The 23,899-nt window shown below is 48.5% G+C and overlaps 1 long non-coding RNA gene across 3 annotated transcripts in view; it reads left to right on the plus strand.

Annotated features, from left to right (window-relative positions):
* The window catches only part of LOC133072888 (uncharacterized), a 61,213-nt gene that overhangs the window by 14,648 nt on the left and 22,666 nt on the right, over positions 1-23,899 (plus strand). Inside the window, exon 2 of one of the 3 annotated variants that reach the window (XR_009696822.1) lies at positions 15,160-15,443. The exons of the other annotated variants lie outside the window; for them this stretch is intronic. This is a non-coding gene — a long non-coding RNA (uncharacterized LOC133072888). The remainder of the gene's footprint in view (positions 1-15,159; positions 15,444-23,899) is intronic. 3 annotated transcript variants of the gene reach the window in all.

The raw sequence follows: 23,899 nt of genomic DNA on the forward strand, positions 1-23,899 counted from the left end.
AAGTCAATTGTTAGGACACATTAAGATGTGTGCTCCCCTGGGAGTCCTTCCCCTACAAATCTGGCTCAGGCCATCTGTTCTTTCCTCTTAGCCCCAGTTACTTGCCTTCGTGGTTCGTGGTTATTTCCTTAAGAGTTCTTACCAGTGTCTGTCATCTTCTTGGACATTTCTTTGTTTACATGCCTACCATCTGGCTCCCCTCCCTAGACTGTAAATGCCAGGAGGACAGGGACTGTTGTATTCACCATCATGCCCTTGTGCCAGGACAGAGCCTGGAGTGTGGGCACGTGGTTGGTGCACATGCCCGACACTGTGCAGTGAGCAGGGGTGTCACCCAGGACAGAAGTGCTCGTGGTCACCAAGGGCACAAGCAAGAGAGTGTGGCCGACTCTACAGAGGCCCTTGGCTTTGGGAGGTTGGGTGGTTAAAAGCATGAGCTCTGGCCCCGGGTGGACCTGAGCTCAGATCTCAGTTCTGCCCCTGGGGAGAGACTCTAGATACTTCATTTTTCTCATTTTTAAACTTTGAATTGTGGTAGAGTACACATGACATCAAATTTGTTATTTTAACCACTATACTGCTTCCCTGGTGGCTCAGATGGTAAAGAATCTGCCTGTAATGCAGGAGATGCAGGTTCGACTCCTGGGTTGGGAAGATCCCCTGGAGAAAGGAGTGGTACCCCACTCCAGGATTCTTGCCTGGAGAATCCCATGGACAGAGGAGCCTGGCGGGCTACAGTTCATGGCATTGCAAAGAGTTGGACACAACTGAGAGATTAACACTACTTGAAGTGTCCAGTTCAGTAGTGTAAAGCATATCAACACTGTTGAGCAGCCTGTCTCCAGAACTTTTTCATTCTGTAAAACTGAATCTCTGGACCCATTGAACATTCTTTCCTCTTTCAGCCCTTGGCAGCTACCCTCTGCTTTCTGTTTCCATGAATGTGACTACTTCAGATGTGTCATATAAATGGAATCATAACATATTTATCTTTTTAAAAATTAGAGTTGATTTACAATATTCCTTGAGTTTCAGATACATAGCATAGTGATTCAGTATTTTTACAGATTATACTCTATTAAAGGTATTACAAGATAGTGGCTGTTATTTTCTGCTATACAATATATCCTTATTGCTATCTATTTTGTACATGGTAATTTGTATCTCTTAATTCCATGCCCTTAATTTGTCCCTCCCTTTTTCTTCTTCTCTTTGGTAACCACAATTTTGTTTCTGTGAGTCTGTTTGTTTTGCATACATATTAATTTGTATTATTTTTTAGATTCCACATATAAGTGATATCTCAGAGTATATTTGGGAGAAGGCAATGGCAACCCACTCCAGTACTCTTGCCTGGAAAATCCCATGGACGGAGGAGCCTGGTAGGCTGCAGTCCATGGGGTCGCTAAGAGTTGGACACGACTGAGCGACTTCACTTTCACTTTTCACTTTCATGCATTGGAGAAGGAAATGGCAACTCACTCCTGTGTTCTTGCCTAGAGAATCCCAGGGACAGGGGAGCCTGGTGGGCTGCCATCTATGGGGTTGCACAGAGTTGGACATGACTGAAGTGACTTAGCAGCAGCAGCAGCAGAGTATGTTTGTCTTTGTCTGACTTATTTCACTAAGCATAATGCTTTCAAGCATAAGTATAAGCTTTCAAGGTGATGCTAGTGGTAAAGGATCTGCCTGCCAATGCTGGAGATGCAAGAGACATGGGTTCGATCCCTGGGTTGAGAAGATCTCCTGGAAGAGGAAATGGCAACCCACTCCAGTATTCTTGCCGGGATAATTTTGTTGACAGAGGATGGACCACAGCCCATGGGGTGGCAAAGAGTCAAACACGACTGAGCATGAACATGCAGTATTCTCTAGGTCCATCTATGTTGCTGCAAATGGCAATATTTTGTTCTTTTTTATGACTGAGTAATATTCCTCTGTGTGTGTGTGTGTGTATGTGTGTGTGTGTGTGTGTATTGTTTTTTGACTGTGCCATGTAGCTTCTGAGATCTTAGTTTCCTGACCAGGGATTGAATCCAGGCCTTTGACAGTGGAAGTGTGGAGTCCTAACCACTAGACCGTCAAGGAATTCCTGTATATATAAATATATATCTCACACCTTCTTTATCCATTCATCTGTTGATGGACATTTAGATTTCTTCCATGTCTTGTCTATTGTAAACGGTGCTATGAACATTGGGTTGCATGTTTCTTTTCAAATTAGCACTTTTTCCTGGATTTGTACCCCAGAGTGGAATTGCTGGATCCTATGGTAGTTCAGTTTTTAGTTGTCTGAGGAACTTCCCTACTGTTTTCATTAGTGGCTGTGTCAAACTTACATTCTCATCAACAGTACGCAGGGGTTCCTTTTCTCCACATCCCCTCCAACATTTGTTGTTTGTAGGTTTTTTGATGACAGCCATTCTGACATATGGGAGGTAAAATATTTTTGTTTTGATTTGCCTTTCTCTAATTAGTAGGCATATTGGGCATCTTTCTGCGCGCCTGTTGACCATCCATACGTCTTTGGAAACATTTCTGTTCAGGTCTTCTGCCCATGTTTTGATTGGGTTTTCTGTGTTTTTTTTTTTTTTTTGATATTGAGTTGTATGAACTGTTTATAGAGTTTTGGGTGTTAACCCCATGGTGGTCATATCACCTGCAAATATTTTCTCCCATTCTGTAGATTGTTTTTTTGTTTTGTCAATGGTTTCCTTTGCCGTGCATAAAGTTTTAAGTTTAATTAGGTCCTATTTGTTTATTTTTGCTTTTTTTTTTAATATTTATTCATTTATTTGGCTGCACCAGGTCTTAGTTGCAGCATGTGGGATCTAGTTCCCTGACCAGGGATCGAGCCTGGGGCCCCTGCATTGGGAGCTCAGAGTCTTAACCACTGGGCCAGCAGGGAAGTCCCTTATTTTTGCTTTTATTTCTTTTGCCTTAAGGGACAGATCAAAAAAATATTGCTGCAATTTATGTCAAAGAATGTTTTGCCTATGTTCTCTCGTAGGAGTTTTATGGCTTCAGGTCTTACATTTAGGTCTTTAATGCATTTTGAGTTTATTTTTGTATATAGTGTGAGGAGATGTTCTATTCTCATTGTTTTACATGTAGCTGTCCCGTTTCCTCAGCACGACTTGTTGAAGAGATTGTCTTTTCCAACTGTATATTCTTTCCTCCTTTGTCATAGATTAATTGCCCAACAGTGTTTATCTTTTTGTGACTATTGTAGTATTTGTCAGAATTTTCTTCTTTTTGATGGCTGAATAATATTCTATTGTATGTGTACACCATTATTTATCCATTCATCTGTTGATGGACATTTGGGTTGCTTCAACCTCTTCGCTCTTGTTAATGCCACTATAAACATGGCTATCCAAATATCTCTTCAAGATTCTGCTTTCCATTCTTTTGGGTATATGCCCAGTAGTGGGATTACTGGATCAATGGTAATTCCATTTTCAGCTGTTTGAGGAACCACCATACTGTTTTTTGAGGAATCACAGTATTGTTTTCTTTAGTGGCTATTCCATTTCACATTCCCACCAATGGTGCCTAAGTGTTCCAATTTCTCTGTATTCTTGCCAACACTTATTTTCTGTTGTGTTTTGATAGTAGCCAGCCTAAGGGTGTGAAGTGGTATGTTGTTGTGGTTTTGATGAGTATTTCCCTAATGATTAGTGATGTTGAGACATTTCCCTCATTTTTAGATGTGTTTCACCTGCCTTACTGGGTGGCTAGGAGGATTAAAGGTGAAAATGTATGCAAAATCCTTGGTATAAGTGCTCAGTGTAAAGGCTATCAATTATTGTTTTAATTTTTTAAAAAGAATTTTCTGATGGGGACCATTTTAAAAGCCTTTCTTGAATTTGTTACAATATTGTTTCAGTTTTATGTTTTGGTTTTTTGGCCACAAGGCATGTGGGATCTCCGCCCCCTGACCAGGGGTCAAACCCACACGCCCTGCACCGGAAGGTGAAGCCTTAAGCACTGGACAGCCAGGGCAGTCCCTATTCTTTCTAATTTATCCTAGAGAATGGACCCAAAGCACATGGGTCCATGTGTGAAGCATGTGTGAAGCACTGCATATGCTGGATTCTGGGTCCCCCTGGTCCCCTTTCTGTTGAGCGTGTTGCTGCAGGTGGTGAGGCAAGAGCCTCCAAAGGAAGCAAGCACCTTGGAGGTGGGGGGAGCAGAGAGACAGGTCCAGGGGTCCCAAGGGGCCTCCTCATTGCACCTGTACTGCCTGCCTAGCATAGGGACCAGCACTAGGTCCCACCTGTCTTCTGCCTCAGTTTCTCCTTTTGTCACAAAAGAGGCCATCCTGAGGAGAGGCCAGATTCCCAGCTATGACTGGAAATAGCTCTGAGTTCTGTCCCCAAAGCCTGAGTCCTATGCCTGGGACCTGCAGGGGCTGGTGTGGCAGGGCCTCTGGCTCTGCTCCTTCTCACGGGTTTTCGGCATGCCCAACGGATGGGCTCTGATTGCCAGAACCCACACTAGCACTAAAAGCCCCTTTGAAGTGAGGCAGCCAGTTTTAAGTGCAATCAGCTCAGAGATAACCCTTGACTCCCTGCCCCCAAACCAGGAATATCTCCTCCCCCAAGCTGAGCCCACCCTTGGGAGGATTCCAGCCCAAGAATCTTCCGTTTCTGTTTGGAGTGCTGTTTTATCGTGTGTTTCCCTTCTGTGAAAATGAGAGATGGAGGAGGATAGATATGTTCTTGGTAGGAAAATGGAGTAGGATCCCAGGCTGGTAAGGAGAGGCTGGAGAAGGGAAGAAAAGAGGGAGGATTGAGAAAACTCAGAGCTAGAGCAGCAAAGACACAGACCAGGATGCAATGTGTGGGGTCATTTTCCTCCTAAGACAAGGGGTTGGGAGGTTGAAGGGGTTGGGGGGTGGGGGAATCTGAGGCTAGAAAAGCAGGAAGAAGAGGTTTGGAAACCGGCAGGCCTTTGGGAAAGGTAGAGAGTTAGGAAGAAGGTTTTAGAGAGCCTGGCAGCGACCCCCTCACCTTGACACTTTCTACTGCTCAGTGGCTGGAAGATGCTCTTCCTGAGCTGAACCTTACCTGGTCAGAGAAGCCAAGCTGGTGAAATCACCGTGTTGAAGCCCTGGATGGCCATGGCGGTTGGTTGCCCAGGTTCAGGTGGAGAATGGGACCGTGGTGCTGAGTCCTCAGAGGCAGACTTGATTTCCAATCCCTTCTCCATGCCCTCTTGACTGTATGACTGTCAACCTCTCAGAGCCTTCGTCTCCATTTCTGTGAGATGGAGCATTGGCCCCCACATGTTAGGGTGTTAGGAGGTCTAACTAAGACCAGCTGAGTCAAGTGTCTGTCATCTATCATGAGCTCATGAAGCATTTCCTTCTTAAGTGGTAGAGCCAAGGCTCTTGATGATGGTGCTTGGCTTCCAGCCCCTGGCTACCCTGATGGGCTCACCTCTGCAAGGTTATGCCCAGGCTCTGCCCAAGGGCTCAGAAATGTCTTCACCACTTGTCTTCTGGATGGGTCCACTCTGCTCCCACGTGGCCAGAGCACTGGCTCTGCCAAAGCCAGGTCTATGATGCCTACTTTTGAGGGCAGTAGCTTCTAGTAGACAGAAACAGTGCAGTCATTAGGGGGTGCCATTTAGCTGCCGACTCTCTGGGGCTCTCTAGGTAGCTGCTACAGGGGAAACTCTGGCCCTGGCAGTGTGTTGAGGAGCCCTGGTCATGCAACCCAGGCTTGCACAGGACAAGGAACCAGAAATCCAGACAATCAATAGATGAGGGTCTACCAGCACCAAGCTGATGTCTGCAGTTTGGTGCCTGGGAAGGAGATACATCAGCAGGCCTTCAACCCACATAACAGACTGTTAACTCATACATTCTCTCAAGCATCCCGTGAGCAAACTCCCGTCCACCTCCTCCACAGTGCGCCTTGTGACTTCCCTTTCCCTTTGAGGCTGCTAGAAATTTGTTTTCTTTCTGCTGGGTGAGACTGTGGGGAGGGGGAGGGGTGCTCCTGGCTGCACCTTCTCAGATTTCCAACCTAGCATTTGATCGGCCCCTGTTTGACTTAGGTTCTTTTATTTTTATTTACTTATTTTTACTTGTGGCTTAAAGACCATGTAAAACTGACCATGTTAACCATTTAAATGTACACATCAGTAGTACTCTACATTGCTGGGCCACAGGTCTCCAGAACTTCTTCCTCTTGTAGAACTGAAACTCCATACCCCTTAAACATCAACTCCCCATCACCCCCTTCTCCCAGCCCCTGACAACCACCATTCTGCTTTCCAGTCTCTGTGAGGTTGACTACTCTAAGTACCTCTTACGAGTGGACTCACACAGTATCTGTCTTTGTGACTGGCTTAGATCACTTAGCATGATGTCTTCAAGCTTCACCCACATTGCTATGTGTCCATGTCCACGTTGCTGGCTGTCCATTTTAAGAGGCTGAATAATATTCCATCATACGAATATACTACATTTGATTTATCCATCCATCAGTCAATGGAGTATTCAGCAAACATTCTGATTCTGACCTAACTGGCCATTATTGAGTGCCCACCCTATGCCGAAGGCTATCTTAACATCTGGGATACCCACCACTGAGACATTTCCACCCATGGCCAGGAATGTCCACTGCAAGTGGACACAAACAGGGTCTTTGTTCTTTGTCACTTTCCTGATCCCTAAGAACCCTGTTGTGTAACAGAGCAGCCTCTCAAAGGATTCAGCCATGAACCTGTAGTGCTTTGATAAACGTTCCAAGAGATAAAAATAATTAAACAAACAAACAAACAATGGAATCTTGGAGCTAAAAAAGGCTTGGAAACTACAGCTTTATCTCATTTGGTCATCGTACCAATTGCGTGAGATCTACGCCTCCCGTTTTTCAGACGCAGAGGTAGAAATAGTGCAGATCCTGGGAACAGGATGGCTGGGAAAGTGAGAGAGTGGTCGTGGGGCTGGAAGGCGAGAGCTCGCTGGTACTAGGGAGACATGAGAGAGGTGCCCAGGGGAGTGCCCCTACATTCATGCCCTGGTTACCTTGCTCGCCCCACTCTAGTCCCAGCCCTAGGATGAAGGCTGAGCCTTTGGGGCCTTTTCCAAGGCCAGGGGCAGCCATCCACACCTGAAGATCTGAAAGCCACCCTGAAGGGGCTTAGCCTGTGAGGGACTCAGTTTGGAAGTGGGGAGGCTGGGCTTCCCTAGAGAGGCAGAGCTGTGGGACCTGCCCCGTCACCTGTCGTCCCATCCCATCCTCTGCCTGTCCCGGTCTCAGGTGTTCAGTGTTACTCCTGCTTCTGAGCATCCCTGCGAGGACCCACCTGGAGGTCTGCAGATGCAGACGAAGAGACCCGTGTCCAGGCAGTGCTTATGCAGGTGCCTGGTGCCTGCATAAGGAGGCATGAGCCCTTTTGTTGAACTTAAAACAGCTTGAAGGGAGGAATCGTGAGTGGAGGTCTTGGCCTCTGTGCTGTGTGGCCAGGGCGTGCCAGGACACCTGGTCCCTGGGACCTCTGTGTTGAGACGTAAACACACGGGACACATTTCAACAGAACCACCTGTTTTTAAAGTTTCAGGGGTCTTTCTCAGTCTTCTCTACTTCCTTCCGTGTCGGGCCCCAGAGAAATTGAGCTCTGGCCTTGGGAGGGCAGAGACTTGGGAGAAGGAGGCCCAGTGGAGGACCCATCTCCAAATGAGTGGGGTCCTGGCGGGGGGCAGAGACCCTTCATTCCCCCTGCCCCCCAACACCACCTTCTGGCACGTCGGTACACAGAGGGCCGGCCTCTGGGTGTCCAGAGAGGGGAGTGTTGAGTGAGAATGTCGGGTGTCACCTGTGGGGGTTGCAGAGGCCAAGGGACACTCTGGGAGTCTGAAGGGTTGGCCTCTGGTCTCGTTCACTCTGAATGGGCAAGGAGTGCATCCCCTTGAGATTGTTTCCTGTTTCTAAAAATGGTGATAATAATACTCGCCTCATAGGATTGTTGAGACAGTCAAAGGAGAAAGAGGGTGAGAAAACATTTGACAAAGCAGAACATGTTCTGCTGGCGGGAGGTTTTATTTTACCTCTGACGATGTGGAGGGGAGGGAAACGCTGATATCTGGGGAGTGGATGGGGGAGAGAGGCACGAGACAGGAGTATTTGGGAAAAGATAATGATGAGAGGTTTGGAATTTGTAGATACTGAGGAGCAAAGGGGAGGGAGAGAGGGTAGAAGAACTGGAAGAAGGAGACGTTAGCATCTACCAAAATGGTGAGTGATGGTCTATATTGTGTGGTGTGTGTGTATGGTAAGTGGTGTATTCAGTTCAGTTCAGTTGCTCAGTTGTGTCCGACTCTTTGCGACCCTATGGACTGCAGCATGCCAGCTCTCCCTGTCCATCACCAACTCCCAGAGCTTACTCAAACTCGTGTCCCTTGAGTCGCTGATGCCATCCAGCCATCTCATCCTCTGTTGTCCCCTTCTCCTCCTGCCTTCAATCTTTCTCAGCATCAGGGTCTTTTCCAATGAGTCAGTTCTTTGCATCAGGTGGCCAAAGTATTGGAGTTTCAACTTCAGCACAGTCCTTCCAATGAATATTCAGGACTGATTTCCTTTAGGATGGACTTGCTGGATCGCCTTGCAGTCCAAGGGACTCTCAAGAGTCTTCTCCTACACCACAGTTCAAAAGCATCAATTCTTCGGCATTCAGCTTTCTTTATCGTCCAACTCTCACATCTATACATGACTACTGGAAAAACAATAGCTTTGACTAGACAGACCTCTGTCGACAAAGTAATGTCTCTGCTTTTTAATATGCTGTCTAGGTTGGTCATAACTTTTCTTCCAAGGAACACGCGTCTTTTAATTTCATGGCTGCAGTCATCATCTGCAGTGATTTTGGAGCCCCCCCAAATAAAGTCTCTCACTATTTCCATTGTTTCCCCATCTACTTGTCATGAAGTGATGGGACCGGATGCCATGATCTTAGTTTTCTGAATGTTGAGTTTTAAGCCAAATTTAAGTGGTGTGTGGAGTATGTACGTGTGGTGCATAGGTGTCGTGTGTGTGTGGTAAGTGGTGTGTGGAGTATGTATGTACGGTGCATGGGTGTCGTGTGTGTGTGGTAAGTGGTGTGTGGAGTATGTACGTACGGTGCATGGGTGTCGTGTGTGTGTGGTAAGTGGTGTGTGGAGTATGTACGTACGGTGCATGGGTGTCGTGTGTGTGTGGTAAGTGGTGTGTGGAGTATGTACGTACGGTGCATGGGTGTCGTGTGTGTGTGGTAAGTGGTGTGTGGAGTATGTATGTACGGTGCATGGGTGTCGTGTGTGTGTGGTAAGTGGTGTGTGGAGTATGTATGTACGGTGCATGGGTGTCGTGTGTGTGTGGTAAGTGGTGTGTGGAGTATGTATGTACGGTGCATGGGTGTCGTGTGTGTGTGGTAAGTGGTGTGTGGAGTATGTATGTACGGTGCATGGGTGTCGTGTGTGTGTGGTAAGTGGTGTGTGGAGTATGTATGTACGGTGCATGGGTGTCGTGTGTGTGTGGTAAGTGGTGTGTGGAGTATGTATGTACGGTGCATGGGTGTCGTGTGTGTGTGGTAAGTGGTGTGTGGAGTATGTATGTACGGTGCATGGGTGTCGTGTGTGTGTGGTAAGTGGTGTGTGGAGTATGTATGTACGGTGCATAGGTGTCGTGTGTGTGTGTGTGGTTAAGTGGTGTGTGGAGTATGTATGTACGGTGCATGGGTGTCGTGTGTGTGTGGTAAGTGGTGTGTGGAGTATGTATGTACGGTGCATGGGTGTCGTGTGTGTGTGGTAAGTGGTGTGTGGAGTATGTATGTACGGTGCATGGGTGTCGTGTGTGTGTGGTAAGTGGTGTGTGGAGTATGTACGTACAGTGCATAGGTGTCGTGTGTGTGTGGTAAGTGGTGTGTGGAGTATGTATGTACGGTGCATGGGTGTCGTGTGTGTGTGGTAAGTGGTGTGTGGAGTATGTACGTACAGTGCATAGGTGTCGTGTGTGTGTGGTAAGTGGTGTGTGGAGTATGTATGTACGTGTGGTGCATAGGTGTCGTGTGTGTGTGGTAAGTGGTGTGTGGAGTATGTACGTGTGGTGCATAGGTGTCGTGTGTGTGTGGTAAGTGGTGTGTGGAGTATGTACGTACGGTGCATGGGTGTCGTGTGTGTGTGGTAAGTGGTGTGTGGAGTATGTACGTGTGGTGCATAGGTGTCGTGTGTGTGTGGTAAGTGGTGTGTGGAGTATGTACGTGTGGTGCATGGGTGTCGTGTGTGTGTGGTAAGTGGTGTGTGGAGTATGTACGTGTGGTGCATAGGTGTCGTGTGTGTGTGGTAAGTGGTGTGTGGAGTATGTATGTACGGTGCATGGGTGTCGTGTGTGTGTGGTAAGTGGTGTGTGGAGTATGTACGTACGGTGCATGGGTGTCGTGTGTGTGTGGTAAGTGGTGTGTGGAGTATGTACGTACGGTGCATGGGTGTCGTGTGTGTGTGGTAAGTGGTGTGTGGAGTATGTACGTACGGTGCATGGGTGTCGTGTGTGTGTGGTAAGTGGTGTGTGGAGTATGTATGTACGGTGCATGGGTGTCGTGTGTGTGTGGTAAGTGGTGTGTGGAGTATGTATGTACGGTGCATGGGTGTCGTGTGTGTGTGGTAAGTGGTGTGTGGAGTATGTATGTACGGTGCATGGGTGTCGTGTGTGTGTGGTAAGTGGTGTGTGGAGTATGTATGTACGGTGCATGGGTGTCGTGTGTGTGTGGTAAGTGGTGTGTGGAGTATGTATGTACGGTGCATGGGTGTCGTGTGTGTGTGGTAAGTGGTGTGTGGAGTATGTATGTACGGTGCATGGGTGTCGTGTGTGTGTGGTAAGTGGTGTGTGGAGTATGTATGTACGGTGCATGGGTGTCGTGTGTGTGTGGTAAGTGGTGTGTGGAGTATGTATGTACGGTGCATAGGTGTCGTGTGTGTGTGTGTGGTTAAGTGGTGTGTGGAGTATGTATGTACGGTGCATGGGTGTCGTGTGTGTGTGGTAAGTGGTGTGTGGAGTATGTATGTACGGTGCATGGGTGTCGTGTGTGTGTGGTAAGTGGTGTGTGGAGTATGTATGTACGGTGCATGGGTGTCGTGTGTGTGTGGTAAGTGGTGTGTGGAGTATGTACGTACAGTGCATAGGTGTCGTGTGTGTGTGGTAAGTGGTGTGTGGAGTATGTATGTACGGTGCATGGGTGTCGTGTGTGTGTGGTAAGTGGTGTGTGGAGTATGTACGTACAGTGCATAGGTGTCGTGTGTGTGTGGTAAGTGGTGTGTGGAGTATGTATGTACGTGTGGTGCATAGGTGTCGTGTGTGTGTGGTAAGTGGTGTGTGGAGTATGTACGTGTGGTGCATAGGTGTCGTGTGTGTGTGGTAAGTGGTGTGTGGAGTATGTACGTACGGTGCATGGGTGTCGTGTGTGTGTGGTAAGTGGTGTGTGGAGTATGTACGTGTGGTGCATAGGTGTCGTGTGTGTGTGGTAAGTGGTGTGTGGAGTATGTACGTGTGGTGCATGGGTGTCGTGTGTGTGTGGTAAGTGGTGTGTGGAGTATGTACGTGTGGTGCATAGGTGTCGTGTGTGTGTGGTAAGTGGTGTGTGGAGTATGTACGTGTGGTGCATGGGTGTCGTGTGTGTGTGGTAAGTGGTGTGTGGAGTATGTACGTGTGGTGCATAGGTGTCGTGTGTGTGTGGTAAGTGGTGTGTGGAGTATGTACGTGTGGTGCATAGGTGTCGTGTGTGTGTGGTAAGTGGTGTGTGGAGTATGTACGTATGGTGCATGGGTGTCATGTGTGTGTGGTAAGTGGTGTGTGGAGTATGTATGTACGGTGCATGGGTGTCGTGTGTGTGTGGTAAGTGGTGTGTGGAGTATGTATGTATGGTGCATGGGTGTCGTGTGTGTGTGGTAAGTGGTGTGTGGAGTATGTATGTACGGTGCATGGGTGTCGTGTGTGTGTGGTAAGTGGTGTGTGGAGTATGTATGTACGGTGCATGGGTGTCGTGTGTGTGTGGTAAGTGGTGTGTGGAGTATGTATGTATGGTGCATGGGTGTCGTGTGTGTGTGGTAAGTGGTGTGTGGAGTATGTATGTACGGTGCATGGGTGTCGTGTGTGTGTGGTAAGTGGTGTGTGGAGTATGTATGTATGGTGCATAGGTGTCGTGTGTGTGTGGTAAGTGGTGTGTGGAGTATGTATGTACGGTGCATGGGTGTCGTGTGTGTGTGGTAAGTGGTGTGTGGAGTATGTACGTGTGGTGCATAGGTGTCGTGTGTGTGTGGTAAGTGGTGTGTGGAGTATGTATGTACGGTGCATGGGTGTCGTGTGTGTGTGGTAAGTGGTGTGTGGAGTATGTATGTATGGTGCATAGGTGTCGTGTGTGTGTGGTAAGTGGTGTGTGGAGTATGTATGTACGGTGCATGGGTGTCGTGTGTGTGTGGTAAGTGGTGTGTGGAGTATGTACGTGTGGTGCATAGGTGTCGTGTGTGTGTGGTAAGTGGTGTGTGGAGTATGTATGTACGGTGCATGGGTGTCGTGTGTGTGTGGTAAGTGGTGTGTGGAGTATGTATGTACGGTGCATGGGTGTCGTGTGTGTGTGGTAAGTGGTGTGTGGAGTATGTATGTACGGTGCATGGGTGTCGTGTGTGTGTGGTAAGTGGTGTGTGGAGTATGTATGTATGGTGCATGGGTGTCGTGTGTGTGTGGTAAGTGGTGTGTGGAGTATGTATGTACGGTGCATGGGTGTCGTGTGTGTGTGGTAAGTGGTGTGTGGAGTATGTACGTGTGGTGCATAGGTGTCGTGTGTGTGTGGTAAGTGGTGTGTGGAGTATGTATGTACGGTGCATGGGTGTCGTGTGTGTGTGGTAAGTGGTGTGTGGAGTATGTACGTGTGGTGCATGGGTGTCGTGTGTGTGTGGTAAGTGGTGTGTGGAGTATGTATGTACGGTGCATGGGTGTCGTGTGTGTGTGGTAAGTGGTGTGTGGAGTATGTATGTACGGTGCATGGGTGTCGTGTGTGTGTGGTAAGTGGTGTGTGGAGTATGTACGTACGGTGCATGGGTGTCGTGTGTGTGTGGTAAGTGGTGTGTGGAGTATGTATGTACGGTGCATGGGTGTCGTGTGTGTGTGGTAAGTGGTGTGTGGAGTATGTACGTGTGGTGCATAGGTGTCGTGTGTGTGTGGTAAGTGGTGTGTGGAGTATGTATGTACGGTGCATGGGTGTCGTGTGTGTGTGGTAAGTGGTGTGTGGAGTATGTACGTGTGGTGCATGGGTGTCGTGTGTGTGTGGTAAGTGGTGTGTGGAGTATGTACGTACGGTGCATGGGTGTCGTGTGTGTGTGGTAAGTGGTGTGTGGAGTATGTATGTACGGTGCATGGGTGTCGTGTGTGTGTGGTAAGTGGTGTGTGGAGTATGTATGTACGGTGCATGGGTGTCGTGTGTGTGTGGTAAGTGGTGTGTGGAGTATGTATGTATGGTGCATAGGTGTTGTGGAGTGTGTGTGTGTGTGTGGTGTTCTTTGGCCTCTTCCCCACACTCTTTCCTCGGCCTCTGCCTCAGGCTGCCCTCTGCCCAGACACCGTGGTCAGCTCAGCCAGCCTGGGCCTGCCACCTGGTGGCCGAACATGGTAGAGTGACTGACATCTCTTCAGGGCTGTGGTTTGGGCGTGTCCTCTGTTCTCTCCTCTGCCCTCCTCCTCTACCCCTCCTCTTCCTCCACCTCTGCATCTGAGCTGGCTGAGTTTCTCCACAGGTTCCCCAAACTTCTCAAGCATAAATGGGGGTGATAAACAGTCCATCATAAAGGAAATCAATGCTGAATATTCATTGGAAGGACTGATGTTGAAGCTGAAGCTCTAATACTTTGGCCACCTGATGCGAAGAACTGACTCCTTGGAAAAGACCCTGATGCTGGGAAAGATTGAGGGCAGGAGAAGGGGACGACAGAGGATGAGATGGTTGCATGGCATCACCGACTCAATGGACATGGGTTTGAGCAAGCTCTGGGTGTTAGTGAAGGACAGGGAAGCCTGGTGTGCTGCAGTCCATGGGGTCGCAGAGTCGGACATGAGCGACTGAGCAACAACATCCACTCCAAAGCTGCCTGCATCCTGGGGCTGTGTGAGGATGAGACAGATGCCGGGGGCGGGTGCTGTGACAGGACTGTGTGTCAGTGGCACCCCAGCCTGCACCCCGGCCCTCCTGGAGGCTGTCTGTCTGTGAAGCAGTCCCTCTGGGGCCCCAGTAGAATTCCCATCACTTTGGGCAGTGCCTGGGTGACGAGGGTGTAGACATTTCCACCCCATACCCGGCTGCTTTATTTTTCCTAACAAGGATTTTAAAAATAAGGGACTTGTTTGTGACTAACAAAATTGCACAGTGGAGGTTTCCTACACAATTAGACACCAGGACTAGTGGTAGGTGTGTTGTCCAGGTGTTGTTCTGGTTACAACTCCTGTTCCCAACAGAGCTGTCTGGCTCCTTGGGAGCCGGGCTTGCTGTCCACCATGCTCAGGGGGTGATTCTTTCTCTCGTGTGTGCATTTGGTTACTGATGCAACAAGTATTTATTCGGTGCGCCGTCTATGGGGTCGCACAGAGTCGGACACAGCTGAAGTGACTTAGCAGCAGCAGCAGAACGCACGTGGCATGGTGCTGGACACAGGGGACAGCGAGATGCATAAACACACTCCTGCCCCCGAGGGTCTCGACGGGCAAGTCGAGGGGCTGCTTCAGGACAAGTGCTCTGACGAGGCTGTGTCCTCACTGTGGTCCCCAGAGGGTTCTGGTACAGGGCGGGGGGAGTGGGGGTGACGTTAAAGATTTGGTAGATCAGTGATGCAGAGCAGGACCTGCCTCGGGATGAAACCACCACCACACAGATGGTGGGGCCCCCACCCCCAGCAGCTCCTCCCTGTGGCACAAAGAAGATGAGCAACATGCTTGTGTCAAATAAGTGAGGATTTGACGTTAGTCGAGTAGTTGTGTCCGACTCTTTTGTGACCCCATGGACTGTAGCCTGCCAGGTTCCTCTGTCCATGGGATTTCCCAGACAGGAATACTGGAGTGGGGATGCCAATTCCCTCTCCAGGGGAATCTTCCCAACCCAGGGGGTCTAACCCAGTCTTCTGAATTGCAGGCAGATTCGTTACTGTCTGAGCCACCATGGAGTAAAATAAACCAGGATTTTATGACCGTATCATAAAACATCTTTCTGCTGCCTGCTTCTGCCTGGAATCCGGCATGGAGGTCTGGGTCTGTGTTGCATGTTCTCTGGACTGATGGTCAGAGCTCTGTGGACCCGTTGGCCTGCCTTGACTGATCACAGAAAAAGCTGTTTTTTCACCTTCTGGGCCAAACATCACCAGAAAGGCCCACTTTAGAAAAGAAGACAACTCTGTATCTACAGCAGCATTTTCAAAAGTAAGAACATACTTTCTTTTGAATATGAATTCAAAATAATTTATGAGGGGAAAAAAAATATTTATGAGGGAATTCCTTCGCAGTCCAGTGGTTAGGACTCCATGCTTTCACTGCTGAGTGCATGGGTTCAATCCCTGTTCAGGGAATTAAGATTCCACAAGCTGTGTGACAGGGCCAAAGAAAAAAAGAAAAACAAAAATTAAAAGAAAGGAAAGAGACGTCCCTGGTGTTCCAGTGCCTAAGGCTCTGTGTTTGCAATGCAGGGGGCCCAGATTCGATCCCTGGTCAAGAAACTAGATCCCAAATGCCACAATGGAGATCGAAGATTCTGAGTGTTGCAGCTAAGACCCAGTGCAGCCAAATAAATACATATTTTTTAAAAGGAAAAAAGTTTAAAAAAAAGTTATAAATATTAATATGGAAACGTGAGTTTCAAATGCAGAGGGAGAAAGAGGAGACATTTGTGGTCAACTTAAGTTAACATGTGTTGGTTTAAAAATAAAATGGGTGTGTTTCTAAGTAGCTACTCAGGGATTTTGATAAGATGACTCTCCAGGAGGTGGAATGGTCCTGCCTTCAGCCTTCCGCAGACGTGTTTGACATCGAGCTCTTTTTGTGAACCAGCTCTTCTTTTCACACTGGAGTTTTGGGGAGGATTAGTTTGGGAGAAACTTCTTTATGGATTTACCCTTCTCCACCTGGGCTTCCCTGGTGGCTCAGAAGATAAAGAATCTGCCTGCAATACAGGAGACCTGGGTTTGATCCCTGGGTCAGGAAGATCCCCTGGAGAAGGAAACGGCAATCCACTCCAGTATTCTTGCCTGGGAAGTCCCATGGACGGAGGAGCCTGGTGGGTTACAGTCTGTGGGATCGAGAAGAGTTGGACACGACTGAGTGACTAATACTTCACTTTACTTCTTTACCTCCATCCAATACTAAGGGAAGGAATCAGTCAGACTTCAGGCCCTGCTGGCTTTCTTAACAGGAGTGAGACCCCTGAGGGGATGCAGTGGTTCTTGAAGAGGAAAACAGTCTTTCTCTGTAGCCATATAGTACCTACACAGATATGCAGTATATCTATACTATTAAAATTTCATGGGGGAGGGAGTGATTAGAGGGAAAAAAGAATGACTAAAAAGTCTTCTTAGAAGGGCAATGATGAAAATAAGTTTGGGAAATGCTGACATGCAGACTGTCAGTCAGCCCATCTGGGGTCAGGTGACAGCCCTGCTGCTGTGTGACCTGGGCTAAGTTGTTCACCTCGCTGAGCCTCAGGTTCCTGACCCAGAAATAGAGGTTCTTGTCACCTCGTGATACTGCTGTGAACTCAAAGAAAATAAATACAGTGCCTAACACACAGGAAGTGTTTGACAGACCAAAGGCAGCCCTTCAGGCCTGAAGCTTTGCTATCCACCCTGGGTAATTGCAGTGGGGTTACTTGATAGATTCTCCTGTTGGGTTTCTCAGCCTTTGGGGACGCAGAGGATGAGATGGTTGGATGGCATCACCGACTCAATGGACATGAACTTGAGTAAACTCTGGGAGTTGGTGATGGACAGGGAGGCCTGGTGTGCTGCGGTCCATGGGGTCGCAAAGAGTTGGACACGACTGAGCGACTGAACTGAACTGAACTGAGGCTGTAGACTGATGCATAAAGATACAGGAAGCTTAGAACAGCCAGGCCTAAGGAAAAGGAAATGGGGAAATACTATTTTAAAGCTTGTAAGATAAACAAAAAAGCAGTGTAGCCTGGGGACACCCCACAAAATCAGAGCCGGCCATGGGGGTGGTGACAGTACCACCTGGGCACTCCGCTGACGCCCTGGACGGCAGGGCCCTAGCCCCTGGGATCAGACCCTTCATCTTGCAGGCCCACCCTGCTGGGTTCCAGGGGCTGGGATAGACACCCGGGTGGGTAGGGCAGGCCCAGGCAGGAACTGTCTGCTGCACCTAAAAATAGTGTGGGAGAGAACAGGAAACAGAAACTTCAGGCCAACCCCGGGAAATGCTTTTTGAATTATCAGGAAATCAGGCCTGGAGCCCTGGGGCAGCCACACCCTGCAGCACTGCAGTTCCCAAAGGAGACGGATGGAGGAAGCTGGAGCTGGGGTGGGGAAGGGGCGCCTAACTGGGAAAGTGTTAGGCTCTGTGCCCTGTTGGTCTTTAGTTGCAAGTAGATGCAAGTCTTTTTTAGAGAACCAATAGTTCCAGTGCTCCCAGGACTGAAGGGGACATGGAACTTTCAGACTGGGGAGATTTCAGACCGGGGAGATTTCAGACCGGGGAGTCCTGTGCAAACTCATGAGTTGGTCACCTTCTTAACACAGGATGTTTCAGTCTCTCAAAGCTTTAGTGCCAGGGTTGCCATCATGCCTGCACAGAGCATCCCTGGGGGAGTTCTTAAAAATCCCCAGGTCAAGGCCTCACTCAGACCAGTTTACTTAGACTCTGGGGTGGGGAGCAGGCATCTTGGATTTTAAAGCTCTTTGGGTAGGTGATTCCTCTGTGCGGCCCAAGCTGAGAACAGAGGCTTTCCCATGGGTTAAACATCACCCGGGGTCCGTTTTCTGGTCTCACCCCCAGAAATTCTCAGTGTACAGTCTGCAGCGGAGGCTTTGAATGCTTCATTTAAAAGTAAGTCAGCAGTCTGGATCAGGAGCATAAATTTATTCTCCCAAGGTCAACTTTCTATAGGTCTGCAACTCAAAGATGGCACTCACTGTTTGGCAGAGAGTCCAGCTGCATGAAAACTCACTCCAGGACTTCCCTGGTGGCACAGTAGATAGAAATCTGCCTGCCAGTGCAGGGGACACAGGTTTGATCCCTGGTCTGGGAAGATTCCATATGCTGAGGAGCAACTAAGCTCGTGTGGCACAATTACTGAGCCTGAGCTCTAGAGCCCAGGAAACACAACTGCTGAGCCTGCCTGCTGCAACTTCTGAAGCCCGTGCGCCTAGAACCTGTGCTCCACAAGAGAAGCCTCCGCAGTGAGAAGCCCACGCACCGCAATGAAGAGCAGCCCCCACTTGTTGCAACCAGAGAAAACCCGCCGTGTGCAGCAACAAAGACCCAGTGCAGCCCCTCACCACCCCCCGCCCCTCAAAACTCATTCTAACACATCTGGGGAAAAACTGGAAGATTTATTTGTGAGAGGTGCCTTTTTCTGTGCAGTTCCATACAACTTCATGGAACAAAAAAGATTTTTTTATTGGAATGCCAGCCAAGGGACCTAGAACTTAGAATCAACTCTTATTGAAGTCTGATAGGTTTGGTAGATTTTACTGCACTGAAAGTGATATCCCAAGCCGTGTGAACTGAGGAAAGAGGGTATGAAAAACTGTACCAGTTAGGTTGTTACTAAATTTTATTTGACTTGTTGCAAAACTGAAATATATTTGGGAAAAAAAAGTCATGTTTTGCTCATGCAAGGTTCCTCTGGGCACACTTTGAGAAAAAACTGGCCTGGCGTCTCATTCCTTTGTGAATCTGCTAGCTTTGAACAGGAAAGCGTGTTCTGATCAATCCAATCAAAATGTTTATTCAACACCTCCACCCAAGATGACAGAAGGGGTTACAAAGATGACTTAATCAAGGTCCCTCTTCTAAACACAATTAACTTCTAATGAGCAAGACAGCCTCACTTCAGGGCAGCTGGCGACAAAAGTCATTGCTGGGGAAGAAATTGAGGATTGAACTGATTGTGCACTGGAGTGAGCGTCGGAATTCCTCAGCTGTTTTCACATCCCTTCTATGAATGAGCAGTGTGTGAGAGCCAAAACAATTCTTTTTGAGTCCTCATCTATAAATTGTAAGGCTTATGACCTGACTCCTCAAGTCCTCACCTCATCTGAATCGATGATTCTGAACCTGATCAGCGTGTCTTGTTGGATAGCAGAGTACGTAGCATTCCCCCATGCTATGGACAAGCTCCTTCTCTCCTGTGGCTAAAAAGAGAACACATTTGCTTTGGGATTGAAGCAGGAGGAAGATGAGCCCCCGCTGGATGAGCAATTGGGGGTCATTCCCTGTGGGCAGAAACTCCAAAATATCATGTCCAAATTCCAAATTTCATGTCCTAATATCAGGACAGTCAAGAGAGGATGCTGGGCCCTGCCCAGATAAGAGATAATAGACCACACACTGGGCTTCCCTGGTGGGTCAGTTAAAGAATCTGCCTGCTAATGCAGGAGACACAGGTTCCATCCCTGATTTGGGACAATTCCCTGGAGAAGGAAATGGCAACCCACCCTGGGATTCTTGCCTGGGAAATCCCATGGACAGAGGAGCCTGGTGGGCTGCAGTCCATGGGGTTGCAAAGAGTCAGACATGACTTAGTGACTAAACAACAACAACAACAAGATCACATACTTCTCATTCTCAAAATCAAGGAGACCTTCCTGACTAGAAAACTTCCTGGAGGTCCAAAGGGGAGTGATGCTAAGCTACCTATAGGCCTCTTTCTTGGACTATATCTTGGCTGAGAGATGTGTGAGCATGTAGGGGAGGATCCTGAGATATATCAAATATGGACTCAGAACTAGGCAAGTCAAAATGATTGGTCAAAGGAAACCCAGAAGAAATGCCCCATATAAGTAATTCAAACTACCACAAGGGTGCGACTCTCTGAGTCTACCTGTGTCTATCCACACGTGCTGTCCTCTTTATTCCTTCTAGTAAACACTTGTCTCACTACTTTCCTTCTTTGTGGGAGTTCTTTTCCGCAAAGCTGAAGGGCCAGGGCCTTGTCAGTGACCACCGGTCTAGTGCCTAGGATTTAGCTGCCACTGCAGTGATCCGACCTCAGTCTCAGATCAGGAACTCAAATCCTGCTTCAAGCCACTGCAGGCCAAGGCCACTCAAGATCAGGATAAGAGAGTGAAAGTCATAAGGTCCCATACAGAAGGGGAAGATCTTGAGGTGCCTGAGTTGACTATAGCGTTTGTTGCAGGCAGGACAAGGAGGTAATAAAACCTTTCAGAAATGTACTGGGTTGCTCAAGCTGTTGTCACAAAGCTTCATGAACTGGGTGGATTAAACAACAGAAGTTTATCTGGAGGTTCAATGCCTGAGGTCAAGGTGTGTGGGCCATGTTACCTCTGAAGGCACTAGAGAAGGATCTGTTTCAGGCCTTTCTCCAAGCTTCTGATGATTGCTTGGTTGTGGCAGCCTAGCTCAGTCTTCACATGGAGTTCTCCCTACATTCAGATGTCCTTTTTTATAAAGATGACAGTCATGTTGGATTAGGGGTCCTACCTACTCTAGTAGGGGTTTCCTACACGGCTCAATGGTAAAAGAACCCGCCTGCCAGTGCAGGAGTTGCAGGAGACCTGGGTTTGATCCCTGGGTTGGGAAGATCCCCTGGAGGGGGGCATGGCAACCCACTCCAGCATTCATGCCTGAAAAACACGGAGAGAGGAGCCTGGCGGGCTACAGTCCATGAGGTCACAGAGAGTGGGACACCACTGAGGGACTGAGTACCAGCGTGCGCACTGCTCTAGTAATGACTCAACTCATTGCATCTGCAAGGACCTCATTTCCAAATAAGGTCACATGTTGATGTGCTGGGAGTTAGGACTTCACCGTGTGGATCTTGAGGGGTGCCCAGTTCAATCTGTCGCAGTGGGGATGCACTAACAGGAGCAGCTAAACAACTTCAGTGACTCAGAAAGGCTCAAAGACTGCAAATGATGGTGCTTGCAAACCTACAATTTATTAACAGCAACAACATCAAAGTGGAGATAACATCACAGCCAGAGGCTGCTCACCTCAGGGGGTCTGGAGAAGTCAGATCCCAACTCCCATTGCCTCCCTCTGTCAGGGGCCACGGCAAGTTGTCAGTTCAGTTCAGTTCAGTTCAGTCGCTCAGTCGTGTCCAATTCTTTGCGACCCCATGGACTATAGCCTGCCGGGCTCCTCTGTCCATGGAATTTTCCAGGCAAGAATACTGGACTGGGTTGCCATTTCCCTCTCTAATACCTGCTGACTCTCAGGCAAAGCCTCACTCTACAGACACACCTAGTGGCAGCACCTCCAGGGTCTCCCCGAGACCAGCTGCCAACCATCAGTCTCATTGCTACCAAAGTACAAAGCCGACAAGCTGGTAGAAACCACCCCAGCCCTTGGGGGCATTGTTACAGACCAACACTCTTATTAATCAGTGTGTTTTCTGCCTCCGCCAGGGTCTGTCCCGAGGACACTGCTGATTTCATAGGCAGAGATCAGGCAAATCCCAGACCTGCTGGAATTAGTCCTCACAGTCTAGGAGGTGGAGGAGATCACACAGGTGACCCTCTTCATTAGGTGCTGAGTTCTTCCTTCCATAGGTCAGTATGTGTGAAACTCACGTGGTCACAGCGACAAAAATCTGAGGCTGTTTGAGAGACCAGGGGCAGTTTTATCCCCTTTGCTGTTGGCTTGGGTTAGGGGCTGGTGGTTTAAATCTTACTATGCTTTTAAAGACTTTTTTTCCTTGATGTGGACCATTTAAAAAGTCTTTATTATATTTGCTTACCTAACTTATGTGCAGAGTACATCATGAGAAATGCTTGGCTGGATGAAGCACAAGCTGGAATCAAGATTGCTGGGAGAAATATCAATAACTTCAGATAGACAGGTGATACCACCTTTAGGGTAGAAAGTAAAGAAGAATTAAAGAGCCTCTTGATGAAAGTGAAAGAGGAGAGTGAAAAAGTTGGCTTAAAACTCAACATTCAGAAAACTAAGATCCTGGCAGCTGGTCCCATCACTTCAAGCCTAATAGATGGGGAATCAATGGAAACAGTGAGAGACTATTTCTGGGACTCCCAAATCACTGCAGATGGTGACTGCAGCCATGAAATTAAAAGACTCTTGCTCTTGGAAGAAAAGTTATGACTAACGTAGACAGCATATTAAAAAGCAGAGACATTACTTTGCCAACAAAGGTCCATCTAGTCAAAGCTATGGTTTTTCCAGTAGTCATGTATGGATGTGAGAGTTGGGCTATAAAGAAAGCTGAGCGCTGAAGAATTGATGCTTTTGAACTGTGGTGTTAGAGAAGACTCTTGGACTGCAAGGAGATCAAACCAATCCATCCTAAAGGAAATCAGTCCTGAATATTCATCGGAAGGACTGGTGCTGAAGCTGAAACTCCAATACTTTGGCCATCTGATGCAAAGAACTGACTCATTGGAAAAGACCCTAATGCTGGGAAAGATCGAAGGCAGGAGAAGGGGACGACAGAGGATGAGATGGTTGGATGGCATCACTGACTCAATGGACATGGGTTTGAGTCAACTCTGGGAGTTGGTGATAGACAGGGAGGCCTGGCTTGCTTCAGTCCATGGGGTTGCTAAGAGTCAGACATGCCTGAGTGACTGAACTGAATGTTATAATATTGTTTCTGTTTTATGTTTTTTTTTTTTTTTTTGCCATGAGGCATGTGGGATCAAACCTGAACCTCCTGCATTGGAAGGCAAAGTCTTAACCCCTGGACCACTAGGGAAGCCTCTAAATCTTATTTTTATGTGCATTCTTTTTAGGTCTTCTATAGCTCCAGCCATTGGAGTTTCTCCTTCATCCCTTCCTGTTGCTTTCCTGAGTTATTGCCCAGGCTTTTTTGGTCCAAGATGCCCCTGGAGCTTGATGTGTGGGTCAGAAGGCTCCATGCCTGTCCCTGTGGTGTGTGCTGGCAGTCCCAGTGTCCCAGGGGCAGGGGTGCAGATGGTGAAGCCCATAGATGGGTGAGCCCAGTGGCCTGAGGGAGTGCCCATGGCTTTTTGCCCATGGGCTGTTGGCCGTAGGGTGGCTGTTCAGAACTAGGGATGCAGAGAGCCTGGGCAGCCCCCAGACTAGGCACAAAGAATGAACTGGGGTTCTGGACCCGTGGGCTAATGGTCTGTGTGGGAGGCATCAGGCTAAGGGGCCTTGCAGGCTCCACTGGGCAGTGAGAGCCCCTGATCCCAGGTTTGGAGGAACCACAGGGGTCTGGCTGGTTTCCACAGCTGTTTCTTCCCCATGAGATAGAGCAGAAACCAGAACTGGGAGTGGAACATGCAGAGGGAAAGGGCAGGGGACAAAGCAGAGCAAGACTGATTGATGCTGAGCACCCATAGCGTCCTGTTTATTTCTGGTCCACCAGGGATGGGGTGCTCCCGAGCTGGGGACCTGGCTGCATGTGCAGATGTGTCGAGGGCCCAAGAGAGAAGTGACAGAGCAGGAAACCAGGCAGGTCCTAGAGTCAGCAAGGAAAGCCCTGCTGGGATGGGGCAGGGTGGACCGAGGCCTCAGGGATGTTTCCTGACTGGGCTGAAAGCAGCGCTAGAGGCGGAAGGCAGGAGCCCGCCAGCCCCAGTGGAGAGGGGTCTGCTGGCCTTCCTGGCTTCCCAGCTCTGATACCCACATCCTTTCAGCCTCCACTTCATGGCGCCTTTAGCCCCACCCATGTCTACCAGGGCTTGCCTGGTGGCTCAGACTGT

Source organism: Dama dama, chromosome 18 (assembly GCF_033118175.1).
Source record: "Dama dama isolate Ldn47 chromosome 18, ASM3311817v1, whole genome shotgun sequence".
Taxonomy (NCBI): domain Eukaryota; kingdom Metazoa; phylum Chordata; class Mammalia; order Artiodactyla; family Cervidae; genus Dama; species Dama dama.